General features: G+C 36.1%; 1 non-coding gene across 1 annotated transcript; it reads right to left on the reverse strand.

Annotated features, from left to right (window-relative positions):
• Window positions 1–18,635: 18,635 nt before the first annotated feature.
• TRNAI-GAU (transfer RNA isoleucine (anticodon GAU)) lies at window positions 18,636–18,707 on the reverse strand. The gene has a single exon. It is a non-coding gene; the product is annotated as a tRNA-Ile (tRNA).
• Between the last annotated feature and the right edge of the window lie 253 nt (window positions 18,708–18,960).

Here is an 18,960-nt window from a genome sequence, read left to right on the forward strand (position 1 = left end):
GAGCATAAGGGAGGAAGATGGTTGAAATACTGTAGTGTGGGTAGAAATAAGGTAATATTGAACAGAAGAAAGAAAGATATGTCGAAAAGAGCATAAGGGAGGAAAATGGTTGAAATAGTGTAGGTAGAAATAATGAAATATTGAACAGAAGAAAGAAAGATATGTCAAAAAGAGCATAAGGAAGGAAGATGGTTGAAATAGTGTAGGTATAAAAAATGAAATATTGAACAGAAGAAAGATGTCGAAAAGAGTATAAGGAAGGAAGATGGTTGAAATACTGTAGTGTGGGTAGAAATAAGGCAATATTGAACAGAAGAAAGAAAGATATGTCGAAAAGAGCATAAGGGAGGAAAATGGTTGAAATAGTGTAGGTAGAAATAATGAAATATTGAACAGAAGAAAGAAAGATATGTCAAAAAGAGCATAAGGAAGGAAGATGGTTGAAATAGTGTAGGTATAAAAAATGAAAAATTGAACAGAAGAAAGATGTCGAAAAGAGTATAAGGAAGGAAGATGGTTGAAATACTGTAGTGTGGGTAGAAATAAGGAAATATTGAACAGAAGAAAGAAAGATATGTCAAAAAGAGCATAAGGGAGGAAGATAGTGGAAATAGTGTAGGTAGAAAAAAGGAAATATTGAACAGAAGAAAGAAACATATGTCAAAAAGAGCATAAGGAAGGAAAATGGTTGAAATAGTGTAGGTAGAAATAAGGAAATATTGAACAGAAGAAAGAAAGATATGTCGAAAAGAGCATAAGGAAGGAAGATAGTTGAAATAGGAGAGAAAGCAAGTGAGGTTTGAACGCAACTTAATCTGTGTAAATGGAAAGAAGAAACTGAAGAATAGACGAAGAGAGAAGATAAGATTTGAATGTAAAATAATATATATGGAAACAGGAAATTGAGGAACAAGGAAAGAAAGCAGAGGAGGTTTGAATGTAAAATAATACAGATGGATAAACGAAAGTTGAGGATATGAGGAGAAACAGATAAGAATGGGAAAAAGAACAACAATGATGAGAGAAACCTAGAAGAATAAGCACGAAGAAAAAAAGACCATACAGAAATGAGTGCGAAGTGGAGAAAGATGGCAGCAGAGCCGTGTGGCGTGTTGAAGAAGCCACTGGATGCTAATTAGGGGCAGAATGCAACTTGGTGAGACTTTCTTATGTAACTGGTTATGACAAGTGTCGGGGTTGACACAAATTACCCAGCGAGTCGCAACAGATGAGTTCTCAGAACAAAAGCAGCGAGTCAGGTGAAGAATGGAGTAGCTTGCGGACAATGGAAAACTTCAGTCTGGCAGCCATATTTGTTAGAGTCTGAAGTTCTTCAAGGTTTGCGTGGGAGCGTGCTTGTCTAGAGATTAACTTAAACCAAGGGAACCACGGACTCTAAAACCGAAAAAAATGTACGGTACAGATACGTAATGGAGGGTACTTTGAACGGTGCATTGTTTTACACTTACCTGAATATTTTAAAGGACATACAAATGGCGTTACATTGAACCTTTAATAACACAAAAACCTACATTCAGATATACAGGGTGTAAACCATATAAATAGCCAAAACTATACAAACTGTACATCTCGGTCTACTAAACATGATGTATAGTGAAATTTTCTTTTTTCCTCTATTCTTGTTTTTAATTCCATAAATATAATGTTTTTAGGATCGATAGTAGTTTAATTCTTACTGTTCGAGTAAATATGCCATTAGGAAAGTCCAGGATAACATAGAGGGTTTGGAATTGAACGGGTTACATCAGCTCCTTGTCTATGTGGATGACGTGAATATGTTAGGAGAAAATCCACAAACGATTAGGGAAAACACGGAAATTTTACTTGAAGCAAGTAAATCCCGAAAAGACAAAGTATATGATTATGTCTCGTGACCAGAATATTGTACGAAATGGAAATATAAAAATTGGAAATTTATCTTTTGAAGAGGTGGAGAAGTTCAAATATCTTGGAGCAACAGTAACAAATATAAATGATACTCGGGAGGAAATTAAACACAGAATAAAAATGGGAAATGCCTGTTATTATTCGGTTGAGAAGCTTTTATCATCCAGTCTGCTGTCAAAAAATCTGAAAGTTAGAATTTATAAAACAGTTATATTACCGGTTCTTGTGTATGGTTGTGAAATTTGGACTCTCGCTTTGAGAGGAACATAGGTTAAGGGTGTTTGAGAATAAGGTGCTTAGGAAAATATTTGGGGCTAAGAGGGATGAAGTTACAGGAGAATGGAGAAAGTTACACAACACAGAACTGCACGCATTGTATTCTTCACCTGACATAATTAGGAACATCAAATCCAGACGTTTGAGATGGGGAGGGCATGTAGCACATATGGGCGAATCCAGAAATGCATATAGAGTGTTAGTTGGGAGACCGGAGGGAAAAAGACCTTTGGGGAAGCCGAGACGTAGATGGGAAGGTAATATTAAAATGGATTTGAGGGAGGTGGGATATGATGATAGAGACTGGATTAATCTTGCTCAGGATAGGGACCGACGGCGGGCTTATGTGAGGGCGGCAATGAACCTCCGGGTTCCTTAAACGCCAATAAGTAAGTTAGAGTAAATATGAACGTCATTGCGAATTATCTTCCGTCCAATACACGCTGACACCACCATAGTATTGCAATTCACGTGGCGCACCAAAGTAAATAATGACGGTCTACTATAATTTCCAAAAACATTAAATTATACTTAAAGATAACTTTTTTTTTCTATGGAAACTATAAGCGTTAACGAAAAATATTATACTTTTTTGTTCAGTAATTTATGCTATATCACCAGTATTTTTTTCTGGCAGTTTATATCGTTTACACCCTGTATATGAAAACGAATTACCAGTATGCATGAATCTACCAAACGGTAGTAAATCGGTAATTCCGTGAATTAAATCGTTTAATCAGTGAGTTATTCTATCGATCATTCAGTAAGGCAATAAGAGAGTCTGAGTGATTAGATCTATTGGTAGATCGGACAGTCGGTGAGTCAGAAAATCGGCAATTCATTGAGTCAAATTGTTTGGTCAGTGATCTAATCTAAAGGTCATTCAATCAGATAGTGAGCCGGTCTATCAGTCAGTCAGATAATCAATCAATCAGTCGGTCAGAAAATCCGTAATTCAGTGAATCAAAAAAATATTTATTCAGTGACTTTATTGGATATTCAGCGAGTCGATCTATCGGTCAAATTTTTTTATTATTTTACTTGGTTATTTAACGACACTGTATCAACTAAGAAGTTATTTAGCGGCCGATGCCGAGGATTCGCCATAGATTACCTGATATTTTCCTTATAGTTGGGGCAAACCTCGGAAAAAACCCAACCAGGTAATCAGCCCAAGAGGGAATCGAACCCGCGCCCGCGCGCAACTCCGGATCGACAGGCAAGCGCCTTAACCGCCTTAGCTACGCCGGTGGCTCTATCGGTCAATCAACCTGTCTGTGAGTGCTAGAATCAGTCGTCAGTGTGTCAACAAATCGGTCAGTCAGAGTCTGCTATTCTTTCAGTCAGTGGGTCAAGGAATCTATCAGTCAACCAATCTATCAGTCAGTTATTCAGTGACCCAATGGATCAGTCAGTCAACCAATGGGTCAGTGAGTCAACAATTCATTGTCAGTGCGTCAACCAATCAGTCACTGATCAATCAATGACTCAAACAATCGGACAGTCACTGAATCAAACAATGTCAGTAGGTGAGTCAAACAATCGATCAGTCAGTAAGTCTAGAGATTTATCACTCTATGAGTCAACCAATCGAACAATCTATGAGTCAACGAATCGGTCAATGTATGAGTCAATGATTTTGTCAATGTTTGAGTCAACCAATTGGTCAGTACGTTAGTCAACCAACCGGTCAGTGGGTGAGTCAACCGATATATCAGTCAGTAAGTCAACCAGTCAGTCAGTGAGTCAAACAAATGAATCAGTCAGTGTGTCAAGCAATCGGCCAATGGATGAGTCAATCAATCGGTAGTCAGAGTCAACGAATCGGTCAGTCACTGAGTCAAGAAGTCAGTCATTGTGTCAATGAATCAGCTAGTGAGTCACTGAAACGGTCAGTCAGTGAGTCAAACAACGAGTCAGTGAGTAAACCAATCGGTCAATAAGTAAGTCAAAGAATTGGTCAGTCAATGAGTAAACGAATCGTTCAGTCAGTGAGTTAAGGAATAAGTGAGTCAAACAAGGTATCAGTGAGTCAACCAATCGGTCTGTGAGTCAAATAATGGGTCAGTCAATGAGTCAACAAATCGTTCAGTCAGTGAGTTAACGAACCTGTCAGTGAGTCAAACAATGAATCAGTCAGTGAGTCAACCAATCGATCAGACAGTGAGTCATTCAACCAGTGGTCAATGATGTAATCAATATGTCCAAAGGTCTAACAATAACGAGGTCAATATAATAGCAGCTTTCGTAGAAATTCCGTCTATGATATTAAATAATATATGGGTGGAATCATTATTTACTGTTATCTGGTAGGATCTATGGCCTTAAACCTTCGGATTAATTGAATAAATAAATAAATAAATAAATAAATTCGGACGTGTTAGAAAATGATTAAACAATTTGAGTAAGATAATAAGACTTCCATCAGTTTAGAGTCAATGTATACAATATTAAATAGCAGGTTCGGACTGATACCTACATCTATTATCAGGCAGTACATCTCACTTGACGATATGTGTCAGAGGAAGAACAATTGTTTGTATGCATCTGAAGTCTGACTAGAGTAACATGTAGCTAGTCGGCGATGTATGCAATGGAGGGGGAAAGAAACTTGCCGCCCTACCCCATTATCTCCTGGCTTAGGTTCCTCATAAGTGGTTCCTTTTTGGTATCACTGTGAGGTTCAGACCTATCTTCAGACAGTTGACTTAACAACAATATTTAATAGTTATTTTTACATTTTTCATCCGTTTTCGAATAAATCGCTTTTATTATTCTTGACAGATGTAATTATGTAACTACAAATAAATCATTATTATTAGTATCAATTATTATTATTATTATTATTATTATTATTATTATTATTATTATTATTACTTACCTACTCCAAGATTTGTCACTGACCAACTAGGCACAGAAATTATCTTATATCTGCATGAAGTTAGTTTGCAAAGAGTAGCAATTGAAGAAGTTTCGTGCCCTCAGAGATGTTTCGTGGATGTACAGAAATTCACGAAAGCCTGAGGAATGCTGAATACGGAATGAAAGAGAAGGGCTTTGTTCCTGTGATTGAAAAGAAGCCCTACACAGCAGGTCTCTTATTTCCCCCACAAACAATTTCTAAGATGTGATACTGTTCTTACTTGTGGAGTTCGCAAGCTCTACAATCGTCAGTGTTTTGTTATTTCACTTTCCTTGAAGGGAACAAACAATGTTGAATTATCCTGAATTTACGTCTGCTGTGTTGAAATGTCTCCGGGTTCCTTGGGCATCTGTTGACCCAGAAAGTATAATTTAAATGTTAGTAACCTTAGGCGCAGAATCAAAGAATAGTAATATGGGTTACAAGAGCGGTATGTTGAAGTTTTCATGTTCGAGGAAAAGTTTGAAAAAGCGAAACGTAGTTGAGCTTTTTTAATTTCCGAGAACTGAAAGAAAACATACCGCTCGTGTATCGCACATTATTTTGTGCGAGATCGTGCGTATTTGCTTGCTTTCCGCACACAACCAATACGCGGTAAGTGTGAAATACCACATTCAGTATTCCCAACCTAACACACATAATAATTTCCCTCTTCTTACCGCTTAAGTGACATATTGATTTTACTGCTTTAGGCTTTTAACATATTATTTTTAGAGACGTTCAATAAAGTAATAATTATAAATTGGAAACTTACCACTGCAATTTCACCTAAATTTGTTTTTAAATATTTGTAAAAATTAAGTAAAGTCTACTACTCCACGAAACTTATTGCATTCCTGATACAAGTAACATTAAGGAAGCCGTGAAAAAATCAACAAAGTTGCCGATGTTATTACTGCAATATGTTATATAAATAATATTGTTAAAATATTAAAATGAAAAATAAATCATTACATAACCTTACCGTTTGTTTTAAGTTCGCATTTATAGACTGGGGGGGAAAAAAAGACAGACGTATATCACGGCCTGCTGGAGTATAGTAAACACAGAAAACATTTTAAAGCAACAATGTTGAAGATAGATATTTTTGTTTTGAAAATTTGCCGTCATTGAACAGAAACCAAGATGGAGATTTCATTGCAACTAATTAGAAATTCCTCTTTCAGGTATGTAACAAACGATCTTCGCACAAAATAATATATGATACACGAGCGGTATGTTTTCTTTCAATTCTCGGAAATTAAAAAAGCTCAACTACGTTTCGCTTTTTCAAACTTTTCCTCGAACATGAAAACTTCAATATACCGCTCTTGTAACGCATATTACTATTACATTATTAGGAACGACATCTTTCAATGTCACCTTCTCTCTGTCATATCTCTGTTACTAAGTCATTTAGACAATTAGTTCATATGACATTTTTATTTCTTTTCAAATGTATAACACGATAGACATGTTTAAGGCAATAATAACGGGACACCCTGTATACTTTCGTAATAGGCCGTATATTAAACCGAAGTTTAGTAGAGTTTATTGAGCATGAAGTAAGTTGCTTCTTGAGAAAATAGAAACAAATGAACCACGAAAAGAGCTGTAGGCGTTTTTGATAATGCAAGTGGGACGAATATTCTAGAATCTCTTACAAGTTGAGCGAGTCTCAGACCTAAAAGTGTGCTTTAAGGCAAGTTATGAAATTTCCTGAAACAGTTTTCCGTGATTAAAATCAAGCAGAACTCACTACTAGTACGTTTAATTTCTCAATGTTTCCATAATGCTCCCTCTACTTAGCTTTAATGCTTGTGCAATGTCTCTGGCAAAGGGAAGAACAAATGACTGCCACTTTGCGTTCAAGGTGTAGAAAACTAATCCCTGCTCCTTCTCATCTCCATGACTACATGGCTGCCTTCATTTCCGTTCTGATTGTTATAACGACCGGTGCATGTAGATGTCTCTGCAGATACTTTACCAATTATTAATATTTGCCTTTACGGTTGAAAATTTCTCTGCTTGAGCTGTGCAGATAAACGAATGACAGATAATGGCGGAATCGAATACATTTTTAAAGTGACTATTAGTCTATGTCATAATGCAAAGTTCTATAATATGCTATTAATGATGCAAATTATGCATTTCATTATATAGTATAATGCGATACAAATGTGGCAAGTCTTTTAGAAAGAAGAACAGTTTGAAAGAACGAGGCAAAGTCGATTTTATTCCATTTCCAAGATTGTGTAAATCACTCTTTTACGTTGACTGCAGACTATTTTTAGATAATCGCAATTTATCTTAATTAAAACAAATAATGGTACATTATGCAACGAGCCTATAATGATAGTAATTAAGACGCGAATATGTTAATGAAACGAGTGCAAGCGAGTTTCATAATTTTCATACGAGCGTCTTAATTACTATTATAGGCAAGTTTCATACGACTTTTTATGCTCGACCATATTTATAACTTGAAATTATTCATAAGTATTCATGTTATTCTTATCTGACTGGGGAGCGGAACTGACCTTGTGCAATATCACGTAAATTGTGAGATGTGCGCAGACGCGAAAGTATTGATTTTTTCCGAGAAACAAATGTCGACATTGACCTTGATACAATCTAGAGAGTAAAATAAACATTAATCTTGATATAACCTTGAAATTGATTTAGACATTGAAAAACGAGATGACAAATTGAATTTATTTGAATGTTATTTACAATTAACGCTAATTATTATAGTAACAGAACATAACCTTCTGCGACAGTATTGGATTTCCAGCCTCCGTGACGTTTCGCTAGTTGTCTTTCGATTGCATATCCGAGAATAATCGATACTTGCGCTTTCATATTGCTACAATGGTGTTTTCTGATTGGTGCAACACCTGAACTTTAATGAATAGGTGTACTTTAATGAGGTCCATTAAAGGATGCTACCAGGTGTATAATTACTACATTTCGGCATGGTCGAGCATAAAATATATTAAACGAAAATGCAAAAATCATAATTTGCTTCTTAAGTGATAAATATAAGATTATTCAAAAGTAAGTTCCCATTTTTAAACAGCTGTATCTTCTGTACAGCTGTCAAAAGAAAAAGTGGCCGCTCTCTTGAAGCAAAGTTCCCTTCGGGTATCTTCGTCACAATTCGGAGACAGGCGATGTTACATGTTGTTGGACCACGTTGCGTGATATCTACAGTTATAATTAAAGTATTCTGTGTGTTACTTGATAGCGTAATGGTAGCGTTCTGGCCTCTTATTGGTAACGTCCTACGTTCGAATACAACCTCGTGCTTTTTATGTTCTTTTTTGTTTTGTTTTCAAGAGAGAGACATTTATGTTATTTATATCGCTAAAGAACTATAAATAAATCATAACTTGAATATTATTTATGTCGCTAAAGAACGATAACAATATAAATAACTTGAATATCATTTATGCAGTATCACTAAAGAACGATAGCAGAATATAAATGATAAATATCAGTTTGTTTAATTAATATAAGATATTATATAATATATTTAATTATTTAAATAAAATAACCTATTTTACAAAGAAAAATAGTTATTTGTATTATAATAATTACTTACATAAAATACAGATTATTTATACCGCGAAAGAACAATAACAGAATATAAAAAAACGTGAATATTATTCATATTGTTAAAGAACGATAACAGAATACAAAAAATCATAACTTAATATTATTTATATTGCTGATATAACAAAATATAATAACTTGACATCGATAAAAAAACGATAACAGAATAAAAATGTTAATTTAAATATTTATTATTTATATCGCTAAAGAACGATTAAAAAATAAAATGAAAACTTGAAGAAGGCTCAAATCCACAACGTTCGAATCATTAAGTAAGCACCCAACCGCTGGTCTATGAGACGCAGATTTGGAATAATTCCATAGTTCCAGAACTGCTTCTGCAAGCATATGCATCGTGTAACATCGCCGTGATCCGAAGTGGACTTAGAAAATATTCGCTGTTCACGAGTGCGGCCACTTTTTTTTTTGACAACTGTACATATCAGCAGTTTGATATCATATAGATACCATTACTGTTTAGAAGGTTTGGGTTTTTTTTTTATCGATGCGTGTTTCGTTGCTATGGTAGCTGTGTCACGCTTGTAGAAAGAAAGAAAGAAAGAAAGAAAGAAAGAAAGAAAGAAAGAAAGAAAGGAAGAAAGAAAGAAAGAAAGAAAGGAAGAAAGGAAGAAAGAAAGAAAGAGAGAAAGAAAGAAAGGTATCCCCGTAACATGCCATGAAGGCACTTGGGGGGCATGGAGGTAGAGACCCATGCTTTCCATGACCTCGGCACTAGAATGAGTTGGTGTGGTCGGCACCACGCTCTGACCGGCTTTTACCCCCGGGAAAGACCCGGTACTCAATTTTATAGGAGGCTGAGTGAACCTCGTGGCCGGTCTGAAAGTTTGGCAACTAGAAAACATCCTGTTACCACCTGGCATGTGTCACGCTTGTATAAACAATAATTGTTGTTGAGAATACAGACGGCAATTGTAGGAGAGTCATTTTAATAATTTTTACAATGGTTTTACATTTACGAGTTCGAATTTGCCTTCTTCACTGCTATTACGAATGCAATAGAAAATACGCATTTGTATTGAGAAGATATCGGACGTTACATGGATTGAGAAATGGATTCTGCTCTGTAAAATCATTTCGTAAGTTGATTAACAAATTTGTAGAAACTGGTTCAGTTGCCGATAAAAACCGATCGGGTATACCAAAATTAGTAGAAAACGAGACGAGTGCAGCAAGTGATATTCTCTAGAGTATGCCATTAGGAAAGTTCAGGATAACAGACAGACTTTGGAATTGAACGGATTACATCAGCTGCTTGTCTATGGGGATGACGTGAATATGTTAGGAGAAAATCCACAAACGATTAGGGAAAACACGGGAATTTTACTTGAAGCAAGTAAAGCGATAGGTTTGGAAGCAAATCCCAAAAAGACAAAGTATATGATTATGTCTCGTGACCAGAATATTGTACGAAATGGAAATATAAAAATTGGAAATTTATTATTTGAAGAGGACGAAAAATTCAAATATCTTGGCGCAACAGTAACAAATATGAATCACACTCGGGAGGAAATTAAACACAGAATAAATATGGGAAATGAGTGTTATTATTCGGTTGAGAAGCTTTTATCATCCAGTCTGCTGTCAAAAAGTCTGAAAGTTAGAATTTATATAATAGTTATATTACCGGTTGTTCTTTATTGTTGTGAAACTTGGGCTCTCACTTTGAGAGAGGAACATAGATTAAGGGTGTTTGAGAATAAGGTTCTTAGGAAAATATTTGGGGCTAAGAGGGATGAAGTTACAGGAGAATGGAGAAAGTTACACAACACAGAGCTGCACGCATTGTATTCTTCACCTGACATAATTAGGAACATTAAATCCAGACGTTTAAAATGGGCAGGGCATGTAGCACGTATGGGCGAATCCAGAAATGCATATAGAGTGTTAGTTGGGAGGCCTGAGGGAAAAAGACCTTTGGGGAGGCCGAGACGTAGATGGGAAGATAATATTAAAATGGATTTGAGGGAGGTGGGATGTGATGATAGAGACTGGATTAATCTTGCTCAGGATAGGGACCAATGGCGTGCTTATGTGAGGGCGGCAATGAACCTCCGGGTTCCTTAAAAGCCAGTAAGTAAATAAGTAACAACAACAATAATAATAATAATAATAATAATAATAATAATAGAACACTTTTCTCTCTAAAAACGTACCAATCGTTGCGGCTTTCCATTTTCACATGGAAGTGTTACTTTGCCCTTACAGCTAGTGAAAAACTGTCTGCCATTGTTATCCATCTGATCGCAGGTGACGGAAATTCGATTATTGCTTTCAATTACGCCCGTATTGCAATTGAATTATTCATTAGGGAGCCGCTAACAGTAACGTAACATTTGTCCAATAGCGGCCCGCAGTAACCTAGTTAGGGAAGCCCCCATTACGCACCCACGTGCTATGGGCGATCTGTCAAGGAGCCCTGTTTACCGCCTCGGTGTTTCGGTATTTTTGTTCCAGCGATATTAAATGAAGTCAACCGAAACTCTGCTGTTTGGACTGTCAATATTGGCCTAGGGAGGAAGATAATGCCACGGGACGTCGAGTCAGCGGGGATGTTTTCAAAATATTGTTAACATTACGATGTGTGGCGGCAATTAAGGTAGGAGCATGAGCAAACTGCAAGGCGGGACACACGGCTCATGGCAACAGTTGTGTACACAACAGTTGTGGCCATCGCAGTTCTGTTCTCCAGCGGCACGGAGTGGGTAAATAATTTAGAGTGCTCACACATCTTTACTAATGACAGCAAAGCAAAGTAACACGCGTTAATAAGAGATCTGGGTACTTTAGATGACCAAACAGTCAGATTTTCTGTTTTAGGTCTTAAAACAATTGACAGCAGATGAGTGTGTACGAAACATTAGGAAAAATTGCATGAAATCTGGTTGCCATGGATCCGATCCTAATAATCGTTGCTATTTTTTTTTTGTAGCTTTTGGCTGTAGAACAGTTCTTATCTACTGTAATGTAAGCTAGCCTAGATAATTAATTTTATCCATGACCATAACGAAAAACATGCCTTTACTAAATACTTTTGCGTTTGTAAAGTAGGCTTTTATTCAACATTATTTTATTCCACTAGCGAGATAAAGTCTTTACCTCACAGTTTGAACTTTATCTCACAGTTCATTAGTATTTTCGTAGTACCCGGGTACACACGTATACTTTTCCATTGAACTATTACTCAAGAAGTTAATATATTAGTTACTAGATGTCACTACCTCTACTTCTTTATTATCATTTCTTAAATATACATACACTCAATCTCCTTCTCTTTTCTCTATCTGCTATGTGACTTCCTTGTCACAAAGTATTAGGGGCTGCAAGACAACAAACACCTTTAAGAACAGCTTAAATGATAACCTTATTAGCATTTCACTCCAATCATACTGATTTAAACTATCACTGACTACATTGTTACTTTTTTCTTTAGACATCATCCTGATTGTGCTGTATTTTCAAAATTGTCTCATAATAATCTCTTTCTATTATCTAATATTATTTGAAATATATTAACATTCTATGTATTTTAGTTTAATTCTGCTACACAGTTTATTTCAGTGTTTAATTAATAGTTCATAGTATTTTGTTGTTTAATTCGTAAATAACTCTTGTATACATGTAACTCTCATCTAAATCAAATTGTTGAATTCTTTGTAAGTTCATGCATATGTATATACACTTTTTGCTGGTTGAGTGGAAGAGAAGGCCTTACGGCCTTAACTCTGCCAGCTAAAATACATTATTATTATTATTATTATTATTATTATTATTATTATTATTATTATTATTATTATTATGTCGTAATTTGTACATTACATCCAAATCTAATATGCATCTTTTTAAAATTTTGTAATAATTTACCTTTTGGGATGCGAGGAGACTTGAACCTGCGAAGTTGGGTTTATAGGATTTTAAAACAACACGCGTTAGCCAACTGAGCTAAACAGACATGTATGATAAGAACTTTGTGTTAAATATTATTAACGTACCTTATTAACATGTTTCGACCTATTTTCGGTCATCTTCGGAACTGGTCGTTGTTGATCTTGGCGCCTCTTGTTTCCTGTGTGGGTGCGTTCGTAGTGTAGAGTCAAAGAGTGTGTGTGTTTTGAAATTGAGTTGTGTGTCTACAATTCGAACACACCCACACAGGAAACAAGAGGCGCCAAGACCAACAACGACCAGTTCCGAAGATGACCGAAAATAGGTCGAAACATGTTAACAAGGTACGTTAATAATATTTAACACAAGAAAGTTCTTATCATACATATTCCGAAGTGATAGCTACAGTGTTAAAAGTTGTGTAATCAAGATGAACACGTCGATATTAACATATTCAGAATAAGTTGCAGTTTTCTTATGTATTTGGTCAGCATTCTGATGGAAAGAAGGCTTCAGGATTTAACTCTTGATTCATTTGCGATTCGGCAGCGAACCTACACCGTAGACAATCAAACACAAACGTAAACCTGTAGACGTGATTTCCTGGATCAGAGTCGAGTCTGCGCAGTACAGCACCGCTGTATTTTCTGATATTGCCTCCACCTTCTTCTTTATTGCTTTTCTGGGATTTGGCGGCAATAATAGGGGTCGTAATGAATTTGCTGTCGAGCAGGGTAGCCTATGTTCCACATTTCCGTTTATCATTCTTATATAGAAAAGTAGTGCAATACTTCAATTTAAAAAAATAAAAGTATTGTTTAGTGGAAAATAAACTACGTTTAATTTCAAGAGTGTCAGAACAGTAGGAAAAAAAATCACAGTAAGGAATTCTTAGAACAAAATGACTGTACTATTTCATTGCATCTAAGATTACACGACTACCCCAAAGATATACAAACTGCCGATGCTATATCACACAGAATACAATTCTATCGTCATACTTGAGACACTTCAATAAAGTTAAAAGAAGAATCTATCACGAATGTTGTAGACACAGAAAAATGCCAAAACTAAGGTTCAAAAACTGACAAAATAGTGTTCAACCGTGCCAAATCAATGTCTACTTACTTGCTTACTTACTGGCTTTTAAGGAACACGAAGGTTCATTGCCGTCCTCACATAAGCACGCCATTGGTCCCTATCCTGAGCAAGATTAATCCATTCTCTACCATCATATCCCACCTCCCTCAAATCCACTTTAATATTATCTTCAGATCCACGTCTCGGCCTCCCCAAAGGTCTTTTTCTCTCCGGCGTCCCAACTAACACTCTATATGCATTTATGGATTCGCCCATACGTGCTACATGCCCTGCCCATCTCAAACGTCTGGATTTAATGGTCCTAATTAAGACAGGTGAAGAATACAATGCGTGCAGTTCTGTGTTGTGTAACTTTCTCCATTCTCCTGTAACTTCACCCCTCTTAGCCCCAAATATTTTTCTAAGCACTTTATTCTCAAAGACCCTTAACCTATGTTCCTCTCTCAAAGTGAGAGTCCAAGTTTCACAACCATACAGAACAACCGGTAATGTAACTGTTTTATAAATTCTAACTTTCAGATTTTTTGACAACAGACTGGATGACAAAAGCTTCTCAACAGAATAATAACAGGCATTTCCCACATCTATTCTGTGTTTAATTTCTTCCCGAGTAGCATTTATGTTGTTACTGTTGCTCCCAGATATTTGAATTTTTCCACCTCTTCAAAGGATAAATTTCCAATCTTTATAGTTCCATTTCGTACAATATTCTCGTCACGAGATATAATCATGTACTTTGTCTTTTCCAATGTCTACTTACATGTAAATTATGCATTGACATTATAACAATGTTTTCTGGAGTTTGGTTTTAGTTAGTTCAGCTTAGGTTTTCTTTGGAATTATTTGTTTATGTTTTGTCGTCTGAATGGCTTATCTTATGCTAAGTGAATTAGTGTTCACTAAAACAGATCGATTTATATGACAAATACAAAATAGATTAACGTTTTCGGCAAGTTATTTTGCCATCTTCTGATCAATTAAATATAAATATAACAATAAATATGAACACATTACATGGATAAAAATGCAAACAATTTTAAAAATAGTTACATTTAAATATGATTAAAATAATAAATTGTTGATAAATAACAGGATGTTTGATATGTAATATTGAAGAAATAAATCAGCTTTAATGAATGGACGGTTGCGACATATAATTTAAGATAATATGTAACTGTAACAATGCTAAGAAAACCAGCCTTTTGTCTGGAATATAGAACACGGAAGTTTATCTTCTTAAGGGGTTAGGTACAGCTTAAAGGAGTAAAATTTTGGAAATATTCAACATTTTTACTCCATTACAGTATCTTGTATAATAACGAAAATTAATATGTGTAAAACACTGTCCTTCTGCTATATGGGTATGATAAACATATTTTTACGATTTTACATCACACTAACATACGAAAACAAAAACTCACACAAAATTGCAAAATCATTCAAGAAATTAAATTACAACATCGCATACAGAACAAATAACACTCTACAAAAACATCTCAACACACAAACAAACAAACAAGCAAATACAACCACACAGGCGTATACAAACTCAAATTTAACATCTGCAACAACTTATACATAGGACAGACAGGCAGATCATTTCAAACACGTTACAAAGAACACATCACAGCCATAACTAAATTACAAAACACCTCCACATATGCAGAACACATCACAAATGCTAACCACACCCATAGAGACATCAACACAGACATGGAAATACTACACATCCAACCAAAAAGCCAGAAACTAAACACACTAGAACAATATGAAATATACAGACACACGAAAACACACCCAACGAAATTCTCAGCACACAACTCAACTTCAAAACACATACACTCTTTGACTCTACACTATACCACAGGAACACACCCTCACAGGAAACAGAACAAGTGGCGCCAAGACCAACAACGACTAGTTCTGAAGATGACCCATAAATAGGTCGAAACATGTAAAAAAGTTACGTTGAAATTTAACATAGGAAAGTCTTACCATACATATTCCGAAGTGATACAGTGTTAAGAATTGTGTAATCAAGATGTATAAAGAAATTATTTATACTATTTTCCAAAATTAAAAATTCACTGTGCAGTGATGAAGCGTTTCCCTCATAACTCAAAAACTATCCAACATTCTGTGATGAAATTTTTTCTGTGTTTTTATGCATGTCGTATCTACAATGTGATGCAAAATCACTTCTCTACCTTTGATAGATTGTCTGATGAAAAAGAAATCCATTTAAAAATGATCAAATATCAGTACGTATTTTCTTCTAACACAAAATAAAAAAATATATTATTTATTAAGTAATGTAGTGAAAGAGCATGATATTGTAAACATGAGTTTCAGAAATAAAATAAAAGAGAGAGAACCTGAAAAAGTTAACAAGTTTATGAGTTATGAGGGAAACGCTTCATCAATGCACAGTGAACTGCCACCGTTTTGAATTAAAAAAAAAATAGCAGAAGGACAGGGTTTTATACATGCCACTTTTCATTATTGTACAATATACAGTAATGAAGAAATAGTGCATTATGTAACGACCCTATAATGGTAGTAATTAAGATGCGAGTATGTTTGTTTATGAAACGAGAGCAAGCGAGTTTCGTAATTTTCATACGAGCGTCTTAATTACCATTATAGGCAAGTTTCATACGACTTTTTATGCTCGACCATATTTCTAACTTGAAATTATTCATAAGTATTCATGTTATGGTTATGTAAGTGAGGAGCGGAACTGACCTGAATTGTGAGATGTGCGCAGACGCGAAAGTATTAATTTTTTCCGAGGCACAAATGTCATTGACCTTGATATAATCTAGAGAATAATATGAACATCAGCCTTGATATAACCTGGAAATTGATTTAAAATTGAAAAACGAGATGACAAATTGAATTTATTTGAATATTATTTACAATTAACGCTAATTATTATAGTAACAGAACATAACCTTCTGCGACAGTATTGGATTTCCAGCCTCCGTGACTTTTCGCTAATTGTCTTTCGATTGCATATCCGAGAATATTCGATACTTGCGGTTTTATAATGGTACAATCAGTACAATGGTGATTTCTCATTGGCTGAACAACTGAATTATAATGAATAGATGTACTTTAATGAGGTGGATTAAAGGGCTACTACCAGGTGTATAATTACTACATTTCGGTACAGTCGAGCATAAAAAAATGTTGAATATTTCGAAAAATTTTACTGCTGTAAGTTGTACATAAATCCTTAACCGGATACTTGGAACATTTTTTGCACTTATCTATGCCTCATGAATGATTGTTCAAGGAAAAGAAGCATTTAGTACGAATGCTGCTAATAATACGAAGAAATTAATGAATTTTTTCTGCCAAACGAATAAAACGTATGACAAAATAATATGTCAATTTATCACACACATATTTTCTCTGAAATTTATCAATAGCATCACCCGTTGAGGCCCTGCATATCCAGAAGAAGCTGAAAGGGGGCGAATTTTCGAAATTCCGCTGCAAAAACGAAAGACAATATCGCCAAAATTCTCTCACCACACATCAATGTCACAGTATCGAAGTCTGAGTCCACAATTTCCCTTGCATATTTTTTTGTGATCTGTGTAGGTTAGGTGTAGACGCCCTTGCTCTTATTTCACCCCCTCCCAAGTTACCCCTTCTTTTCGACCCCTACGTGTCTGGTTACCACGCTAATCACGCAGTCTTCTCCATTACATTAATTAAAACACCCTCCCTTCCCACCACCTCCCACCCTCTTAGTGTGGCAGATCCCGGGGCGTTGGCAAATGGAATGTGGGGGTAGCAGTGTTCCACCCCCTTCTATCTATCTGCGTCGGTCCGCTCTGTCTGTCATTTCCATTCTCTATGCACGTTAGCTGTTCTACACGCCCTCTCTTTTTGTCTTACTGTTTTGCTGATTATCTACTGGAGGTAACGACGCAATTTTGGGTACATTTTGAAAACTAGCTTCAACCCGGAACTGATGAGTGGATAACTTTCACAATTCATGCAAAGACTATGTATCGCCACCAAGATTATTACCACAACCTCCAGCAAGAAAGACTAGACTTCTTTTAAAAGTGTGCAAGGTGGAAGGTACATTAAGGGACGAATTCTAGAATAGTTTTGAGAGGACCCGGTATATCCTATATCGGCTATGTTAACCCTTAAATTGACAATGTATGCTATAGGATACAACATTTAATAGGCAATATCCTATAATTTTAATAGAACAAAAGAAAAAAAAAAATTGGTAGGAAAATTTAAATTTCACAATGTCGTCATCCACAGAAAGGGAAAGGCGTAGTTTTATTTAAACAATTAGCCGTACCCGTGCGCTCCGCTGCACCTGTTAGAAATAAATATAAAGTAATAATTTCGAGGGAAAAATTGTTCCGGAGCCGGGTATCGAACCCGGGACCCTTGGTTTAACGTACCAACGCTCTACCACTGAGCTACTCGAGAACTCTAACCGACACCGATTTTTCCCTCTATATCCACAGACCTCAAAGTGGGCTGACAACCGTCAAGCAACCAACTTCGAGTGCACACTAACTCTGTGTGACTTAAATTGTGGTTTTCTGTTAACGAACAGAAACGAAGATTTCAGGTATAACTCCCTGTAAAGTTGATTTGAATAATTTCGAGGGAAAAATTGTTCCGGAGCCGGGTATCGAACCCGGGACCCTTGGTTTAACGTACCAACGCTCTACCACTGAGCTACTCGGGAACTCTAACCGACACCGATCCAATTTTTCCCTCTATATCCACAGACCTCAAAGTGGGCTGACAACCGTCAAGCAACCAACTTCGAGTGCACACTAACTTTGTGTGACTTAAATTGTGGTTTTCTGTTAACGAACAGAAACGAAGATTTCAGGTATAACTCCCTGTAAAGTTGATTTGAATAATTTCGAGGGAAAAATTGTTCCGGAGCCGGGTATCGAACCCGGGACCCTTGGTTTATCGTACCAACGCTCTACCACTGAGCTACTCGGGAACTCTAACCGACACCGATCCAATTTTTCCCTCTATATCCACAGACCTCAAAGTGGGCTGACAACCGTCAAGCAACCAACTTCGAGTGCACACTAACTCTGTGTGACTTAAATTGTGGTTTTCTGTTAACGAACAGAAACGAAGATTTCAGGTATAACTCTCTGTAAAGTTGATTTGAATAATTTCGAGGGAAAAATTGTTCCGGAGCCGGGTATCGAACCCGGGACCCTTGGTTTAACGTACCAACGCTCTAC

Source organism: Periplaneta americana, chromosome 2 (assembly GCF_040183065.1).
Source record: "Periplaneta americana isolate PAMFEO1 chromosome 2, P.americana_PAMFEO1_priV1, whole genome shotgun sequence".
NCBI classification, from domain to species: Eukaryota; Metazoa; Arthropoda; class Insecta; order Blattodea; family Blattidae; genus Periplaneta; species Periplaneta americana.